This window comes from Lontra canadensis, unplaced genomic scaffold, assembly GCF_010015895.1.
Source record: "Lontra canadensis isolate GAN:19392208 unplaced genomic scaffold, GSC_riverotter_1.0 scaffold26, whole genome shotgun sequence".
NCBI classification, from domain to species: domain Eukaryota; kingdom Metazoa; phylum Chordata; class Mammalia; order Carnivora; family Mustelidae; genus Lontra; species Lontra canadensis.
In genome coordinates, this window is record NW_022631020.1 from 2,943,285 (window position 1) to 2,959,822 (window position 16,538).

Here is a 16,538-nt window from a genome sequence, read left to right on the forward strand (position 1 = left end):
TTTCCTATTTCACTTTCCAAATTAATACACTACATTTTATCATGAAGGCTAAATTTTCTTAAAGAACAACAGGATTCTGCTTTTTTTTTTTTCAGTATCAATTCTCTTTTTCTTTGCATCTAACAGAGAGGATGTGCTTTTCCAGTCTTCCTTTCATCTCACACAGCCCTAAAGAATATTTTCTTGTCATTTTTGGTGCATTTCACATTCTAGTCACTATTAATTTCCTGGTTTTACCCTCATCTGCCATTATTGAAATGCCCTATTTCTAGTTCAATACTCTGTTCTAATCCCTACTCTGCTGGCCGTCTCAAATCCACAGCTCTGTGTAGTTACAAAGGTTCTACCCTCTTTTGTTCATCCTTTTGCCACCCTTGCAAGGGCTGTTGTAAGAAGAAACACAGGGCATGTGGATCCTTCCACTTAGAGATCCTTTTCTTATGATTTATTTAAGCTTAATGAAGTTGACTTTCCCAAAATCCATTTTCTTGTGATTGCTGTTTTCACTTCCTTGAAGTTTACACAAAGACTACCAATCTTTAAATGCATTTTCTTAATTAAATGAAATGTTCATTAAAGAAAGAGCTCTAGGAGGCAGGGCAGAGATTGAGAGTAGCTATAAATACCAACACGGTCTCACTTCTTTTTGCTCTCTCTCCCCAGACCCTACCCATAGGTGTTTCTACAGCCATGTTCCACATATACTCTCCTGCCTTTAATCCACTGACTGTGCTATGATTATCTCCTTAAAAAGTTATGTCCAATATACACTTGGGATGATGACGTGTGTGTCTTCAATCTCATCATGACGTATCAAGACAGCTGAAACCTAGCAACATCTGTCAGAGAGAATTAATAAACTGGTAAAGGGCAGATAAGCTGTCAACGAGTGATTCTGAGTAGTCCAAAAAACAGAGAAAAAATTGGAAAAACACAGCCTGAACTTAGCAAGGAAGGTAGATTTCTTATGAATGACATTCCCCACAATGATTTGTAATTAAGTTAATCCTTCATTATGAGCTTCACTGATCACTATCAAGAATGACAAAACACATTTGCCCCCTTTTCAATTAAAATATGTGGGAGTAAGCACAGAAATCTGAGAAAATGAAAGTTTGGCTTTCAAAAATTCCCTCAACTTGGGGCACCTGGGTGGTGCAGTCAGTTAAGCAACTGACTCTGGGCTTCAGCTCAGATCATAATCTCAGGGTCCTAAGGTTGAGCCCCACCTCGGGCTCTGAGCTCAGCAGAAGTCTGCTTGGGATTCTCTCTCCCTTTCCCTCTGGCCCTCCCCACCACTCATGTGAGTGCGGGCAAGCCTACTCTCCCACTTTCTCTCAAATAAATAAATCTTTTTAAAAAAAGCAAAGCAAAATAAAACGTCCCTCAACCACACTTGGTCACTTTGTTGGCTTTGCTGCATCTCTTGGCATCTCAATTCCGCATCTGGAAGATATAATGAACTTCCCTGGTGTTATTAACGACAAATGGTAGAACCACCTTCTTTTGCAGCTTGATTCTCCCAACCAATGCTACGTGACACCTGATTCATGATTCAACTCCATTTAATAATTCAATCCTAGCAAATGCAATGGTTTCCTTATTAAAGGCACTAAGCCCTATGTTCTCTGAATTTTTAAAAACAACTTTAAATAAGCCATAACTTACTCGATAAACAATTTTTCCAAGAGATTTCTGCATACGGTGACTACACCTGGATATCAATTACTTTATAAAATTGCTTTCGTCCCAGGCTAGCACGAGAGCTCTGGGAAGCAAAGCCAGGCAGGAACGAGAAGCATGAGACACAATCCCCATGACAGGATTTATAATGTATTTTTAAGAAACCTAAAAATATATTAGGGAGCATCCATCTGAAGTTTCTGTCTGATTTTTTTGAACATCAAGGTTTTCTAATCTATTTGTATTTCTACTTTTTAAAAAGCATTTTATTTATAAGCAATTTCAGAATCACATCTAGTCCATAAAGGAGATAAATTGAGATCTTTTTAAACCTATTTGAAAGTGAACACAACCTGAAGAAAAACACGTCTCCAGTGTTCTCACTTTCACCTTTCTCTCTTGTGCTGGTCTCCTAATTCTGATGGAAACCTTTATTCTTTAAATAAAGGTGATGAGTGCTTTTCTGTGCAGAATAGGTGGCTTCACAGAATTATGTGAATAATGCATCATTACATCAATATAATAAACCATTGGCCCCTGATGTTTCTGATAACGACTCTTCATCGTATACTTAGAAATCTTAAAAATAACCAAGTAATGGGTCTCTGGTATTGAATATGTTCTAATAAACTGAGAGACAGACTCAAGTACAAGGTGTGAATATGCCATATCACAGATTTTAACATAAATCATCACTAATTCCCATAAAACTATGTATGACAGATATTTTATTCTCCATGAACTGATGAAGAAAGAGAAGCTAATAAATTAAACTATCTTGCCCAAGTCATACGGGTAGTAATGACAGAGCTGGGATTTGAACTCCATTGTGTCTGATTTCAAAGCTTTTCACTCTATCATGCTGCCTCTGTTTTCCATTAAGTTGAGGATTTCCTAAATTCGTGAAGAGACACACATCCCATAAATAAAAATCAACGGTACATTGAAAACCTGATTTTAACTAACAGCTTTCGGGCAAAACATTTTCCTAACATTAATAAGGAAAACACTGACTCATCTAACTTCTGTTTCTTAATGTGCTTCCCCTCTATCACCCAGCCCTATCAGGATGCTGGTAAGCACCCATATGAACAGAAGGCAAAAAGCAGCCAGAAAAGAAGAGACACAGAGGGTCTGAATAATCTACAAACTGGGTAACCGTCTCCCAAACAATCAAGAGTAAACTGAATTAAATGGTTTTCTTAGCAAGTTGTCTAGAAAGGGAAAATAATTTGTTTTCAATTATAAAGAACAGTCTTTAGGATTTTTTTTCAGTAAACTGCATTCATTTTTAAAAGTGAAAAATGATCTCAAGTACTTAAAGCAGACTATTTTTAGATATCTCTTCAACTTAAATAATTTAGACATTCAATTCTCATCACTTGCAGTAAAACACAAGTATTTAAGGTTATTCTTGAAACTACTCTGTTAACATACATATATTGGGTCATTCGCCTAAATAAAAAGTGGTTAAGGAACATTCACGTATCACTATTTTTACTCCAAGTTTTGTTTTGATCTGCAAAAAAAAAAAGTTTTTCCGGAGCTCTGTAAATTTTGAAAGCTCATTATTTTATTTTATAGGGATATTAGCTTCATTATGCAAGGCGTTCAGTCGCTGTAGCAATAGGATCTGTGTTCATCCATAGAGACATTTCAGATGAAGTGGAAAACATTTGCAGACTACATTACATTATGATAGTGAATGATTTTAAAAGATGTCAAGTTCTACTTAAGGAGTTTTCTATGAAATAGCATTTATATTAGAGAAAGGGTTGGGGAGGTGAAAGATGTAAGTCATCAGAGTTTCATTTATTTTTAAATATAATTAAGCTCTCAGAAGGCATCAGCATTTTAACTTTGAAATATCTTTTTTAAAGACATTACTGAAATCCTATATTACAGTTTCTTGATTTTCTAATGCATTCTCTGAAAATGAATTCATTTTAATAAGTGGGAGGATTTGTGAAGAAAAACAGGCTATAAGCACAAAGGAAGGATAAAATATTTAATTGTATTAATTATACTTGGATGATATGCCATTGTCACTGACATATATTCACCATATTAATAAACTTCTAGAACAATACAGTGATAAGATACGGTCATGTGTATCAGAGTTGCCTTGAAGCACAATTCATACACCTTTTTTGCCACAGATAAATGAAAGTGCAAGGTCCGGCCTTCTCATTGTGTGAGGGATCATCTGTGTCCTTGTGAATATTTTATTGCTGTAATATCATGGGTTTACACTTTGGCTGAGGATTGAAATCGCCACCTTCAGAAGTACCGACTTGATCCTAAATTCTTTCCAATCAGTCTCGCTTTTACACTAATCCTGGAATTGGATGCAAAGTAATAAATTATTACTTCTTTAGAAAGAGTGATTTCTAGGAGAATGACCGATCCAAATGTGGGAAATAACAATACTACTAAAAATAAATGAGGAAAAAAAATACTACTATTGTCACGTATTTTTAATAAAATCATCTTTTTAATGACCTAAACATTAGTTTTAATGGCAATTGAGAACTATACTGATCTATGCTGTCACTTTCATTTTCTTCTAGTATTATAATGGTAAGATTTGAAAATACTCATTTCTCCAGGCTCAAAATAGATACTTCATTTAAGGCCCCAGTGCCACACCCAAGAAATGGACTAAACTTTATGTGGCTTATGAACAGTGGCACTACTTGCTTATTTTTGTATTTTTCATAGCACTGAGCAGAGTCCTACTAACGCATGGCAGGAAATTACTATTTTTTTAAGTCAAGAAGTAAAAATAAATACATCAACTTTGTAAATTCTTATTTATGCTGCAAGCCCTATGCAAAACTCAAGAAGAAAAATTACTCTTTCTTATGAACATTATTTATAAAAAAAAAAAAACTTGCTTACATCTAACAAATTATTTTAATTTATATGTGCTTTTTTGCTGAATCTTTCAGTTTTTCAGGAAAAAAGTTTTTATTCCCAACTGACAATAGGGAACAGCAGCTCATCCTTAATTCATTAAGTGCCATTTTTTACCCACTGACATTTGTCAAATTATAGGATTCATTATAACAGGGATGTAAAGTTATGGCTTTAGCTCTTTTTGTTCTAATCCTTTTTTCATGTATTCTTTCTTTTGATTTGTGACCTTCATTACCAAGAGAGCTCATTTAATGCTTTCAGTTCAGTTCCAGGAGGATAAGCAGTCAGATACTGTAGGAATTATTTTACATACCATAGTTATTAACATGATTACTCAGAGAAATTATATTAATATCCAAGGCACTCCAGTACTTCCAGGAAAAAGAAATGCTTCTTTATCAGAATTTTTCCTTTAGCACAGAGAACACATTCTTAACTATTTACAGTTAAAATCCCCAAGTGAAAATTTCCTCAGTCAAATAGAAATGCATTATATAAAGAGTTCATTGTTGATGCAGATCACCTAGGTCACAGATTTCTTTTTTTTTTTCTGATTATAAAATAATGTATTCTGATTATACTAAATTTAGAAAATAGAAAATAGTTTAAATTAAATAAAATCACCCATCATCCCACATACCTAGAAATAACCCTATCATTTTAATAAATTTCCTTCATCTTTTTTCTATTCGACTTAAAGATATTTTATATGTATAAATTTAAGATTATTCTATATTTAGAGTTCTAAATCATTTTCTAAGCTAACATAATATCATGAGTACTTTCCCTGTAATTACATATTCTTCAAAAGTTGCGGCACCTGGGTGGCTCAGTCAGTTAAGCATCTGCCTTTGCCTCAGGTCATGATCTCAGGGTCCTGGGATTGAGCCCCATGTCAGGCTCCACGCTCAGCGTGGGAGTCTGCTTGAGATTCTCTTTCTTCCTCTCCCTCTCCCACTGCCCCTCCCCCCACTCTCACTCACTTTCACAATAATAAATAAATAAATAAATAAATAAATGCAAGCTTTTAAAAAATTCTCTTACTACACAGTAGGTTGGCTCCCATGTTTAGCTATTACAAAGTGGTAACAAATACAAGTCTCCACTTCATTCCAAAGGGAATATAACTTTGTACACTTAAGTCTAAAACATAGATTTGGTAGAGAGACATTTTGATTCTCCTGCAATCCACAACTGTTTTTATTAAATGTTTCTAAAACTCATTTTACTGAAACATTCACTATACCACTTAAGTTTAGAACAAAAAATAATTGGGGGTAAAACTAGGTAAACTGTTCATTGCTAACATGAGGGTTCACATTAACTGAAGACTTTCTATGAGCGAGACACTGCATTAGCATTGTACATTACACAGCAATTATCTGCTTGTTTCTCTCAGTAAAATTAGGTGAAACAAAGCAAAAATGTGACAGTGTTAAGTAATGAAGTCAGGAGGAAGCCTACATACAGAATTCAAAATCCCTGGAAATGTTTAGCATTGTTTTTCTAGGTTTCAAGAACCAAAATCTCTAAAAGGGCCAATGGATGAACTAGGTATTCATACAGTGAAATATGACAAAAAGAATTAACTACTGGTACCTGTAATATCACGAATGATGAACATCCAAGATACTATGATGAGTGAAGATAGTCAGATACAAATGAGTACATGTTGCATGATTTGATTTACATGTAGCCCAAGAAGAGGCAAAACTCATCTATACCTTCTGAAGTCAGAAAGTGGTTGATCCATCAGTGTGAGGATGGGGACAAAAATTGATTAAAACCGGGTATGAAAGGGTACCCGGGTCCCAGTCGTTTAAGTGCCCACTTGATTTCAGCTCAGGTCATGATCTCAGGGTCGTGAGATCCAGCCCCACATAGGGCTCCATGCTCAGCAGAGTCTGCTTGGGATTTTCTCTCCCCCTCTCCCTCTGCCCTTCCCCCCTTCAAATAAATAAATAAAATCTTTAAAGGAGGGGCATGAAGGAACTTTGAAGAACTGACTACACAGGTGTATACAGTTATCAAAACACACAATATATAAAATCATTCATTTTATTATACGTTACTTATCCTTATTAGAGTAAATTGAAATAAAATAAACCTCTGGAAATCTAAGGATTAGCTCTAAAATTATTCCAATCCAATGCTCACACCTTTTGTTTAGTGTGACCCTATGACATTTAATGAATCCTATCGGACCCAAGGACAACCACCACCGCATGGTGACATATAACCAATGATGATGCTGAAAAGAAAGGATCTCCTTTTCATTATAAAAAAAAATAATAATAAAATTAGTTGAGGAAACCCATTTCATATTCAAATACCCTACTTTGAAATAAGATAATCAGATTAATGAAATCTAATACAAGGTCAGAAGTAAAAATGAACATAAGGCTGAAGAATCACAGACAGAACCTTCTACTCTCCCTCTAAAGTTACCCTATCATGAGGCACCCAGGTGGCTCAGTGAGTTAAATGTCCAACTCTTGATTTTGGCTAAGGTCATGATCTCAGGGTCATGAGATCAAGCCCTAAGTCAGGTTCTATGCTCAGCAAGAAGCTTGCTTGAGATTCTCTCTCTCCCTCTACCCCTCCCCTCACTGCCTCTCTCCCTCTCTCTCTCTCTCTCTCTCTTTCTCCTCTCTTGTAAATGGATGGAATCATTTAATTAATTAAATAATTAATTAATAAAATCGGCCTATCACGGTTCACTTTGAAGCAGCATATTGTGGAGCTAAACAGCTTTCATATTTGAATTGGTTTTCTTTCATAAACACAGCCAAAGCTGTTTCCCTATAAATTCCACCCATTGCATCTAGTTCTGCCCTAATTAGCAACCCTCTCTTCCATGACAGCCCTAGGGATATCTGCCAATAGCAAGCAAATTTCCTTTCAGTTCCTGTTATAATTAGACTAAACAACTCCCTCAACTCTTCCTCAGTAGAACACAATTTTTAAGTCACCCTACCTTTCTATTTTTAAAGTATATTTTCAGTCATCCATACTTCTATTCATCCATAATTCTAGTTGATGTTAAAAAAAAAATGAAAGCAAGAAAGAAAGAAAAGAAAAGGGAGCCTATTGGTGATAATCACAGCCAGTGTATTCCCCAAAGTGTGAGATGAAGGAAGAGGACAGTTTCAGCCAGGATCCTCCCATTAACTAATAAGAGAGGTGCTAGGTCCAACCCAACATATAAAGCAGATGAAGATAGAGCAGATTCCAGAAGCGTGACTCTGGTGGTCTCACTGGAAGTTTCCTCAGCAAAGCCAGAGCTCAGAGGTGGCCTTCCCCAGCTGACCTCTTCTTTGAGTAATGTGGCACTCTGCTGAACAACTTGATGGTCCCAGGGCTGGTGTCAGAGAGAAGGTTTCTGAGAATATTCAGGTCCTAATAAACAGTTGACCAATATAGGACACAAGGAGAGAAAACCTTACCAATTCTAATAAAAAATGTGCTTCTTCCATAGAGAGGACCATTATCAATCTTGGATAAGAAATGTATCATAGTCAACTCTGCAGGTATCAATGATGATACTATTTCTCTTAGAGAGTCAACATTGAAGGGAAATGAAGAGACAGTCTACAAACTCAAAGGAATAATTGTTAGGGACAGTCAGGAGAAAAACATCCAAACTCTGTGATTACTGAGAAAAATATTTTTGCAATTTTCAACCCCAGCAAAATGCTTAGGGCCCATGATCTTAAAAAAATAATAATAAAAGAAGTTAAAGAAAAGACTGTAATAGGAAAATAAGAAGTAGATAAATAGCATGAAAATGTTTGGGAGATTACAATGCAAAGAATTTGTAAATTTAAAACCTATAAAATAGATAAAACCAAAACCTCAGAAATAAAGAGAAAAAGAATTATACTCCTAAAACATAAATGGGTAAAAAATAATAATCAGAAGACAAGAGCCAAAGAAAAAATATCAAAGATAGAAAATTAATGAAATATAAATGAAGGTAAAACCAGGGCACCAAAGCAAAAAAAAAGGGGGGGGAGTAAAAAGTAAGACAAGTGAAAAAGAATAATTATTATGTAGAATATTAAAAGAATTAGAAAGAGAAATTCAAACATGAAGAATATATAAAACTATAAGCTGAGACATAACACAGAAAAATGCTCAGTGTCACTCATCATCAAGGACACGCCAACCAAAACCACCATGAGATGTCACTTCACAAGTGTCAGTATGGTGGTTATTACAATAAAACAAAAAAAGTATTGGCAAGGATGTAGAGAAATTGGAATACTCGCACACTGTTGGTGAGAATGCAAAATGGTGCAGCCGCTGTCAAAAACAACAGTACAAAGTTTCCTCAAAAAAATTAAAAATAGAATGAGCATATGATCTGCCAATCCCACTTCTGGGTATTTGTCCAAAAGAACTGAAATCAGGATCTCAAAGAGAGATTGGCACTCCTACGTTCTTCGCAGGATAATTCACAAGAGCAAGACAGCCAAGGTGTGCAAACAACACAAACATCCATCCATATAGACAAATGAATGGATAAAGAAACTGGCGTGTGTGTCATCCATAAACATATGTATATATACACACCATGGAATACTATTCAGAATTTTTTAAAAAAGAAAAAGGAAATTCTATGATGTGTGACAATATGGACGAAACCATAAGACATCATGCTGAGTGAAATAAAGCAATCACAGAAAGACAAATGTTGCATGATGTCACTTACATGAGGTATTTAAAATAGATTCAAAGACTCCAAGAGTGGAACCGTGTTTCTGGGGACTGGGGGAGGGGGAAATGGAAGGTACTAGTCAACAGGCATAGTTTTAGTCAAACAAGATGAGCAAGCTCTAGAGATCTGCATTAAAACACCATCACTATGGTCAACAATCATATATTAGACACTTAAAATTTTAAGAGGGGCGACCTCATGTTAAGTATCTTTTCCGAGATAAAATAAATAAAATTACAATAATAAATTAATATGATAGAAAATAAAGGAATAGGGGCGCCTGGGTGTCTCAGTGGGTTAAAGCCTCTGCCTTCAGCTCAGGTCATGATCCCAGGGTCCTGGGATCGAGCCCCACATCAGGCTCTCTGCTCAGCCGGGAGCCTGCTTCCGCCAACTCTCTGCCTGCCTCACTGACTACTTGTGATCTCTGTCTGTCAAATAAATAAATAAAATTTTTTAAAAAAGAAAAGAATAACAATAGCAAATGGCAAAAAGATTTCTTCAGTTAAACCAGGAAGGTTTTTATAATCTGAAAGGGAAAATATCCTATGCATTAAGTGGGCTCATAAACCAAGAGAAACAATCTAAAGGAGAAGGCAATGAAACAGTTTAAATGAATAGAAGAGGTTCTTAAATTAGTAAAGTAAGATATATGCTTCTCTTAGATGCAGTGAAGAACTTGTTTTGAGTTTGGTGCAAACGTAGCAGATCCCCTCCAGATTAGCCCAAGACATAGAGTTCCTGACAAAGGATATCAAGATGGTTTTAATGAAAAGCTGAGGGGAGGGGCACCTGGGTGGCTCAGTGGGTTAAGGCCTCTGCCTTCAGCTCAGGTCTTGATCCCAGGGTCTTGGGATCGAGCCCCACATTGGGCTCTCTGCTCAGCAGGGAGCCTGCTTCCCCCCTCCCTCTTCTCTGTCTGCCTCTGTGCCTACTTATGATCTCTCACTCTCTGTGAAATAAATAAATAAAATCTTTAAAGAAAGAAAGAAAACAAGCAAGCAAGCTGAGGGGAGTGAGGTGACTAGACCCTAGGAAGATCAAAACAGCACACTTCCCATGAAAGATGCTCACCTAAGTCCAGACGTCCACTGGCCCTCAAATCCCTTGCTTGCAGGGAGGAAGACGAAAGTGAGGGCATGGCTTTAAAAAACAAATGGAGAGTTTTAGAAGGGAGTGGGGTGGGGATGTGGGTGAGCCCAGTGATGGGTACTAAGGAGGGCATGCATTACATGGAGCACTGGGTGTTATAAGCAAGCAATGAATCATGGAACACTACATCGAAAACTGGTGGTGTACTGTATGGGGACTAATATAATAAAAAAAAACAAAAAACAAATAAAAATGATAAAAAATAAAACTGCATGCAGCTGAGCAAGGCTGCAGGGTCACAGCCCTGCGTTTCAGGGACTGGGAGACCAGGGAAGGCTTGAACATTTCCAATAAATGTTGGAATAAATGTTCCTCCTCTCTGAGGCCTCAGAGAGGAGGAAGTCGGAAATCTGAGAGCAGTGATCATTGAAGGAGGAAGTTCCAGACTAGATAGGCCAGGATAAAGAGCTCAGAGAAAACTGCAGAGAAATTCATTAAATGTAAATCCTTTTATAAAGCAGTTTTTAATGCAATACTACAGAGCTCACTGAAAAGCCCAAGGCTTAACCAATAGGACCAATAATGAATGCAGATTTGGGGATATAGTCGCTCTTGGCATTACTTCAAGAAAAAGGAATTAGGGCAAGACAAGTTCACCATGATTGGTTAGGTGACTTATCCCTCCCCATGGGATTCACCCCATGTTTCATAGACCCTAAAACCTTCCCCACCTGGGATCTGGTAACCTCTCCCCTTGACAGCATATATCATTAATGACTTTCCCAGAAATGATACTTTGCCTAGAGGACAATATAACTTGCTTCAACAGTAGCAAATCCTAATCCATGCAAAGAGCCTAATTAACCCCTCAGGAATGGTTCCTTCTGGGTCAATTCAAATTACTTGCCAAGAGTAGTCCCACTGTCTCTTACAAGGCCCAGGGTTCCAGGCCACTTAAAGGGGTGGGTGACATCCAGAGGGGAAGAGCTCCCAGGCACACACATGCTTTTTTAATCAAAGCAACTCAGTTCTATTACCTCTTTTAAAATTCTTTTTCAAGGGGTCCCTGGATAGCTCTCAGCTCAAGTGATGATCCTGGGGTCCTGGGATAGGGCCCTGCACTGGGGGCAGGTCCCCTGCCCAGTAGGGGGTCTGCTTGTCCCTCTGTCCTCTGCCCCTCCCCACCTTTCATGCTCTTTCTCACAAATAAAGAAAGAGATTCTTTTAAAAATAAATAAAAATTTTAAAAATTAAATTCTTTGTTAAAAAACTTCCTAACAAATAACATCTGGACAACCCTAGGATAAGTTGTTATATTTACCAAAAAGTTACCATCATCCTCCCCAAAACTGGATAGCCTTAATTTTTGGTGGAAATATTTTTCAAACTCTTTGCTGTTATTGTCCCTTCAAACCGAGAAGCTAGATTAGTCAGTTTAACATTCCACATAAGGAAATGCAATTTGAAACATACTGTACTAGTGTTTTAGGGCTGCCATAACAGTGTACCACAAACTGGGGGGCTTAAGCAACAGAAATGTACCATCTCACATTCTCTAGGCTAGAAGTCTGAGGTCAAGGTGTTGGTAGGGCTGTGTTCCTGCTGAAACCTGTGAGGAAGGATTTGTCCCAGCCCTCCCCCATGGGCTTGGAGATGGCTGTCTTCGGGCTCACAGGGAAAATGCCATTCTTGGAAAACACTCTCTCCAAATAAAGTCACATTCTGAGTGTTGGAACTGCAACATATGAATTTGGGGGAGACACGATTCAAGCCATAATATATACTATTTACATACGACCATTTCAACTACTCAAGATAATAATTCAGATGAATTTTTTAAAGATCAGATGAATTGCTCCAAAATAACTTTGATTCTTAGTTCCCAGCCATTCTTGGCTCCATACAAACTAACAAAGACACTGATCCCAAGGACTTTAAATGAGTTGATTGTAATATCCCTACAAGAATCATAATAGACCATGTTTCAACAAATCAAACTCCAAATTATGTCAACCAAAACCGTGTTGCTATTTCCACCCTCTATAATTTAGTTATTAGATTATCTGTATGCAAACTTGCCTGCCATAAAATCCTCCTTAAGAAGCAAGAAATGGTTTTCTTTCAGAAACCGAACAATCACGGCCAGAATAAACCACTCACAATATTGCCTATAACACCACCGAAACTGTCATGTTTAAGAAACAGTTTTGAAGAAGACATCTTAAAAGTGCGACAAAAAAAAAATTTATTTCCAGAATTCCTCTGAGAAAGAAGACAAAAAAATTAATACTTTGCTAAAATGAAGGAAAAGATCCCAAGTGCATTTAAATTTTAAGATGACCATTATTGTGCTCTCTACATCAAATCAAGAGGGGAATATGTGTAGCTCCTAGCAGAGAGAGGGAATGGGGATGAGGGAGGACAGACAAGGAAGAAGAAGCAGGGAAAAGAGAGAATTTGGAGACATAGAAAGGCTGTCAGGTATAAGATAATTTCCCCCAATCTCTGAACCCCCAAATCTCTAGGAAACCAACAAAAGGAAATGGGGGTTTGGGGAACTTGAAGGAACTGGGCTTTGCACCCACGTGAGGCAATACCATTGAGCACTCTTCCGGAAAAACCAGATAGGGAGGAACACCTCGGCTGACATCTGGATTATAGGATTAACTTCTTCCATCTGATTATCCCAGGATACACTTTAAGGCTAACCCACCATACACTCATCAGGACACAACATGCCCCAAAGTCAGAGACTGTCCTTGAGAGGGCATCTCTGTGACAGAAAACCAGAAAACCCCCAATATATTCTGGGCCACCACACTGCTAGCTCTTCATGAGACAAAACCTAATAATTAATCAACTTTATTAGTTATAAGAACATTCAAATCTGCTTTTAGAAGAAAGCTCTGATCCTGCCTCTGGGTATTCCTGCAGCCACAAAGCTTACCTTTAACTAGAGAATACAGATAAGACTTTTAATTTCCATAATAAAATGTTGATTTTCCTAACAGAGCACGGTACCTGATATGCAGTAAGCACTCAATAAATGTGCATCAGAAGCAACTTGAGAATTTTTTGACAATACAGGCTCCCAGACCCCACCCTCAACATACTGACTCAGAAACTCAAGGATGAAGCTGAGTAAATTTATTTACATGATTCTGCTGCAGCAGATGTGGGGACCTTACTTCAAAACCTCCAGGAAGATGCTAGCTGTCCCCTCCTCTTGCTTCCCCAGGCTCTCACTCTAGAACAGTCCAAAGCACCAGAACACTGCGTGTCAAGGTGGTCTGACTCAGCTTCCCCATTAACCAACAAGCACACAAGGGGTTGATGAAACCACAAAGAAATGTAAGATCTTTCCAAATTGAGTGTCAAGAATAAGAGAGGAACTAAGGATGTGCATCTAAATAACACCAATGTTTGAAGGGCATCTGAAGGAAAAATGAGAACTCCGAAAAAACCAGAAAGGGAAGAGTCAGAGAGACAGAAGAAGAATTGGGAAAACCTGGTAACTAAAAGATAGCTTCAACCAGGAATCAACCCATTTAGATATCGCCAGTGACCTTAGCAAGGGCAAGTTTACTGGAGTGGCTGAGGATGAAGTCCACCTGTGGTCCACTGAGGAGTGGGGACATAGTAAGAAGCCTGACAGCAAGCGAAGACACATGAGGAAGTTGGAATGTCCTGAACAGAGCGAAACTTCTGCTCAGCCAAGAGCTGTTGTTGTTATTCATGTTTTCAGGAAGAGAGACACCTGAGATCCTTTCAAAGAAAGGAAACATCGGGGCTGCAGAGGTGGCCGGTTCAAGAAGGGTCATTGTTGGCAGAGCAAGTGCCCAGAGGAGCTGGGAGACCAAAGCAAGGGCTTGGGTGGGTGGTCTGCTAGTAAGTGGAGAGCCAGACACTTCATCGTCTTTAACTGGAGGAAACAGGGTAAAGGTGGGTGAAACGCAATTAAATTTTTAAGTGGAAGTGGGAAGAAATAACCATGATGGACCCTATTTTCTCGAAGCAGAAGAAAACAAAGTAGGACTTAGAGGGCAGAGGCTCAAGGGGGAGCCTGCAGATGTGAAACTTAGAGTCCATGACTAATGAGAGAACAAGTATAAGGATGGCCAGGACGCTCAGAAGAGCCAGAATTCCATGATAATGTTAGGACAACCACCTGAACAGTTGTGTAGTTTGTTTTTGTTTATTTTGTTTTAAGACATTTATTTATTTAGTTAGTTAGTCAGTTGAGAGAGAGAGAGAGAGAGAGCGTGCACACACAAGGGCAAGTTGGGGGAGAGAGGGGAACAAGCAGACGCCATGCTGAGCAGAGCCTGACATGGGGCTCGATCCCATGACCTGGAGACCACAACCTGAGCAGAAATCAAGAGCCAGACACTCAACCGACTGAGCCACACAGGTGCCGCAGTAGGAGTCAGCAGACAGGGTCAAGAGAGAGGAAGCAAACTAGAGCATCAACCCCATTCCAGATTTCGCAGGGGGAAGTGCAGCAGAAGGACACGTGTCGCATGGCTAAAGATGCTGGTGAAGGAAGAGCTTCAGTGACCAATAACATGGTCCCGAGTCAGCTGGAAAGGAATAGAGGTCAAGAGGGGACTGATTGGTAGTTGCAGAGGAAAAAGAGAGGAAAAAGAGATTAACGGTCTGCTTGAAGTCGACAAGCAGGTAGAGTGGAAGTGAAATCTGGAGACATCAGAAAGGAAGGAAGCACATCTCCTTGCAGAACTAAAATTAAATAGACACGGTCACTGGCTTAAATGTCCCAAAAGAACATTGACCACATGCTGTTACTTGTGTAATTTTATCGAGTCAGTTGTAAATGACCATATTAAATGAGGTCACAGATGTTACAGAAATTGCAATTGAAGGTTGTACTATCACGTTGCTTATTTTACTTTGTTTACACTATACCTTTATCCTATGTCAGATTTGGGTGGCTTACAAAGTTATAAAAATATAGCATGATGGAATAATTTTAAGGTAAGTAGGAGAGATGGAGCAATGGGTTAATAAAGTTAAGCAAGTAAGATGGAACTGGAAATGAGATTGGTTTATAAAGCTTAATGCTCCTTAAGATCAATGCAATAAATTCTTCTTAGAATTTGGGGCCAGATGAAAGCTTTCTCCCAACACACTAGTGTATTCCCTACTTTTAAACAAGAAGAGTTATTTAACTCATTACATTTCCATTTGGGTCATGACTCCAAGAAACATGGAAACAAATATTTTCCCCAATTATAATAACTATGCTTAACCCACATTTTTCTATTAAAACCAATTTCTTCCTTCATTATTATATCTTGCTCTTTATCCTTGATGTAACAGATTTTTGTGTAATTTTTCATGGCATGCCACCCCCAACACTGTTGGAGTAGATGCAACAGAAATTAAAAATAAACATTCAGAAATATTTCTAACATGACCCAGGTAGCCACTAGACCTTTACTTAAAATTGCCAGCTCCATACTTAATTTCAAATCCTAATTTCTCAAGTTACCCTATGTTTTCTCACACTTTCCTACCTATGGCAGAATGTGATACAGTGAAATATCCTCTATGAATCTGATATAGCACTACACTGATCAGACTAAATGATACTCTACAATGGAGTAACATTGATAACAGACTGTACATAAAACCTCTTATAAGCTGTGTTGCTTATCACCACTCTATACTCCCTATCACCACTTATTTGTATTCTGTCATCAAAAGCAAGGATCTTTAATAGGCAGTCGACAATGAAGTGTGCTTAGGTGAGGAAACTGCTTATATCCACCATGTTTTAGTGCAGATGAATCACTGGATTAGCAAAATACATGTTTGCCAGGTAACCCATGGGCCTCTAGCTCAGGAGTAGAATTCCAAGGTAATTCCAAACACTATACCAAATAGTTATCCATTCTCACTGACTTTAGATGCTTAAAGGCTTTTTAGGTCAAAGTTGCTTATACTTTCCATTACTGAAAGTGAATAAAGCAATACCTGTTTCTCGCTTTTATCTCATTTTTTTTTAATTTTATTTATTTGACACAGAGAGAGAGATCACAAGTAGGCAGAGAGAGAGAGGGAAGCAGGCTCCCTGCTGAGCAGAGAGCCCGATGTGGGACTTGAT

General features: G+C 38.0%; 1 protein-coding gene across 1 annotated transcript in view; it reads right to left on the bottom strand.

Moving 5' to 3' along the window:
- HS6ST3 (heparan sulfate 6-O-sulfotransferase 3) overlaps positions 1 to 16,538 on the bottom strand; it is a 586,504-nt gene that overhangs the window by 535,002 nt on the left and 34,964 nt on the right. The gene's annotated exons all lie outside the window — the stretch shown is intronic.